Here is a 3672-nt window from a genome sequence, read left to right as displayed (position 1 = left end):
CCATTTTGCGGAATCTGGGCTCATCATCGCTTCCTCATAGTTCGTAGGTTTGTCATGGTCAAGTAACATGACCTCCAGAACAAGATTACCGTACCATTCTGGTGCAGATCTTACTCTGGTTGACCTACGAGGTTCGGTAGTAACTTGATCAGAAGCTTCATGATCATCATCATTAGCTTCCTCACTTACTGGTGTAGGAATCACTGGAACTGATTTCAATGATGAACTATTTTCCAATAAGGGAGACGGTACAATTACCTCATCAAGTTCTACTTTCCTCCCACTCACTTCTTTCGAGACAAACTCCTTCTCTAGAAAGGATCCACTCTTAACAACAAAGATCTTGCCTTCCGGATCTGTGATAGAAGGTGTACCCAACAGTTTCTTTTGGGTATCCTATGAAGACGCACTTGTCCGATTTGGGTTTGAGCTTATTAGGCTGAAACTTTTTCACATAAGCATCTGATGACCCACAAGTGCAAGGGATCTATCGTATCCTTTTTGATAAGTAAGAGTGTCGAACCCAACGAGGAGCAGAAGGAAATGACAAGAGGTTTTCAGCAAGGTATTCTCTGCAAGCACTGAAATTATCGGTAACAAATAGTTTTGTGATAAGGTAATTTGTAACGGGTAACAAATAGTAAAAGTAAATACGGTGCAGCAAGATGGCCCAATCCTTTTTGTAGCGAAGGACAAGCCTGGACAAACTCTTATATAAAGGAAAGCGCTCCCAAGGACACATGGGAATTATCGTCAAGCTAGTTTTCATCACGTTCATATGATTCGCGTTCGGTACTTTGATAATTTGATATGTGGGTGGACCGGTGCTTGGGTATTGTCCTTCCTTGGACAAGCATCCCACTTATGATTAACCCCTATTGCAAGCATCCGCAACTACAACAGAAGTATTAAGGTAAACCTAATTGTCGGTGTCAAAACTGGCGGATCTCGGGTAGGGGGTCCCGAACTGTGCGTCTAAGGCGGATGGTAACAGGAGGCAGGGGACACGATGTTTTACCCAGGTTCAGGCCCTCTTGATAGAGGTAAAACCCTACGTCCTGCTTGATTATTCTTGATAATATGAGTAGTACAAGAGTTGATCTACCACGAGATCGGAGAGGCTAAACCCTAGAAGCTAGCCTATGGTATGATTGTATGTTGTCCTACGGACTAAACCCTCCAGTTTATATAGGCACCGGAGGGGGCTAGGGTTACACAGAGTCGGTTACAAGGAAGGAGATCTACATATCTGTATTGCCAAGCTTGCCTTCCACGCCAAGGAGAGTCCCATCCGGACACGGGACGAAGTCTTCAATCTTGTATCTTCATAGTCCAACAGTCCGGCCAAAGGATATAATCCGGCTATCTGGATACCCCCTAATCCAGGACTCCCTCAGTAGCCCCTGAACCAGGCTTCAATGACAATGAGTCCGGCGCGCAGATTGTCTTCGGCATTGCAAGGCGGGTTCCTCCCCCGAATACTTCATAGAAGATTTTGAACACGAGGATCGTGTCCGGCTCTGCAAAACAAATTCCACATACCACCATAGAGAGAATAATATTTCCACAAATCTGATCTGCTGACGTACCTCGTAGCATGACATCACACCATAGACAGGTCTTTATTCGAACCATTTTTCACAACCTATCTCAGCGTGTTTCACGAGGCGGTTTCCTTGGCACGTCTTGTCGAAGCAGAGATCGTGTCCCCTTATTACGGGATTCCCATCAATACGGACGTGGGTAACCCAACCGCGCCATCAATTACGGCGCTTGGGGGATAAGCGAGTTTTACCAGGCTAGTGGGGGCGCATAGTTTTGTCCGCCCTTATAAAGGAATAAGGTCTCACCTTTTTCCACCCACGCCTTCTTCCTCCTTGCTCATACATTCTCGCGCACTCGAGCTCCAACGCCCAAGTCCACATCCTCCTCCTCAACTCTCTCCAAACATGTCCGGAGAGGGAGGCAAGTGGATGGCCTCCTCCGTCACGGAGGGACACATCAAAAAGCTACATGGAGCTGGATACCTAGCCACGGATATCGCGCACCGGCTGCTAGCCGTGGGGCAGATCGTCCCTACCCCGGAACCTCACGAAAGGGTGGTTTTCCTCCCCCACTTCATCCGCGGACTAGGGTTTCCCCTCCATCCATTCGTCCGCAGCCTCATGTTCTATTATGGGCTGGACTTTCATGATCTAGCCCCGAATTTCATCCTCAACATCTCGGCGTTCATCGTCGTGTGCGAGGCTTTCCTCCGCATCCGGCCCCACTTCGGCCTATGGCTGAAGACCTTCAATATCAAGCCGAAGGTAGTAGGCGGCCAACAAGCGGAATGCGGCGGATCCATGGTGGGCAAAATGCCCAACGTTACATGGCTCGAGGGCTCCTTTGTGGAGACCATAAAGGGGTGGCAATCGGGGTGGTTCTACATCACCGAGCCGCGCGACACCAACTGGGTGACGGCCCCCGAGTTTCGATCCGGAATCCCCACGCGGCTCACTTCCTGGAAGGAGAAGGGCCTGTCTTGGGGCTCATTGGTGGAGCTGGACGGACTCTAGAAGTGTATCCGGAACATGACAAGCAAGAAACTTAAGCTTGTCAACATAGTCCAGGTCATGCTCTTCCGCCGGATCCTCCCGTGCCAACAACGGGCTTTCAACTTGTGGGAGTTCGACCAGGCCCAGCACCAGACACTGCGCGAGCTCTTCGACACGATGCATAAGGACGTCTGGAAGGTGCTATTCAAGGGTGCCGAGGTCCCCCCTTCTCTTACCGAGGACCGCGGGCTAAGCGCGAAGCGCCTTGTGAATCCGGTAAGCTCTGTGCATAGGGTACTTATTTCCCATAGCTTAACCATGTGTGGGGTCTGAGCTCCCATGCCTTTGACAGGACTGGGTGGAGACATCGGAGCAGATTAACTGCCCGGCCCCTCTGCTCGAAGACCCCGCAGACGCTCTCCTGACGGAGATGCGAACTCCGGCTCTTTATGAGGTGCTGAAGAAGACCAAGAAGAAGGCCAAGGGAACCCGAAAGAGTTCCCGGCGCTAGGTGGTATCGGACTCATCGTCCGATAACTCCAAGACGCACTCCTCCCGTGAAAACGAGGAGGAGGAAGATGAAGACTCTCTCCCTCCAACCGGGGGAGACAAGAAAGGGAAGGCCACCCTAACCGGGGAGGCCGAAGGGTCCAAGAAGGGAAGGACTCTCCTTCTGGACTGTTCCACCACCGCCGCCGATGGCGAAGACGAGTGGTTACTCAGGGCCAAGCCCTTGGCGAAGTCGTAAGTATTCGGATACCAGAGTAACTCATGGCATACTTTTGTTGCACTACTTCCCCTAATCGTTGAATATGATCACACAGTCCGCCCCGAGCCCGTATCGATGTACCCTCGTCGGACGGTTCCTTGGACTCGTCGGATATGGATAGCGATCCACTTCCATCCGCCTCCTCTCCTCGCCCTACAGACAATGTCGAGGTATTGTCTCAAGGGGCACCGAACCGGGGGGAGATAGTCCCGGAGGCGCCTCAAGGCGACCTTCCGGACTCCAGGAGCAAAGGGAGCAAGGCTCCCAGGGGCTCCAAGTTCGGCCCTCAGCCGAACACCATGCCGGAACCTCCAGTGGTTCCGGACTCGGGCAGGCGGTCCCCTTCGAAGAGGGACAAGCCGTCTG

This window comes from Triticum urartu, chromosome 1A (assembly GCF_056163025.1).
Source record: "Triticum urartu cultivar PI428250 chromosome 1A, HENAU_Tu73, whole genome shotgun sequence".
In the NCBI taxonomy this organism is placed as follows: domain Eukaryota; kingdom Viridiplantae; phylum Streptophyta; class Magnoliopsida; order Poales; family Poaceae; genus Triticum; species Triticum urartu.
Note: the sequence above shows the minus strand (reverse complement) of the source record.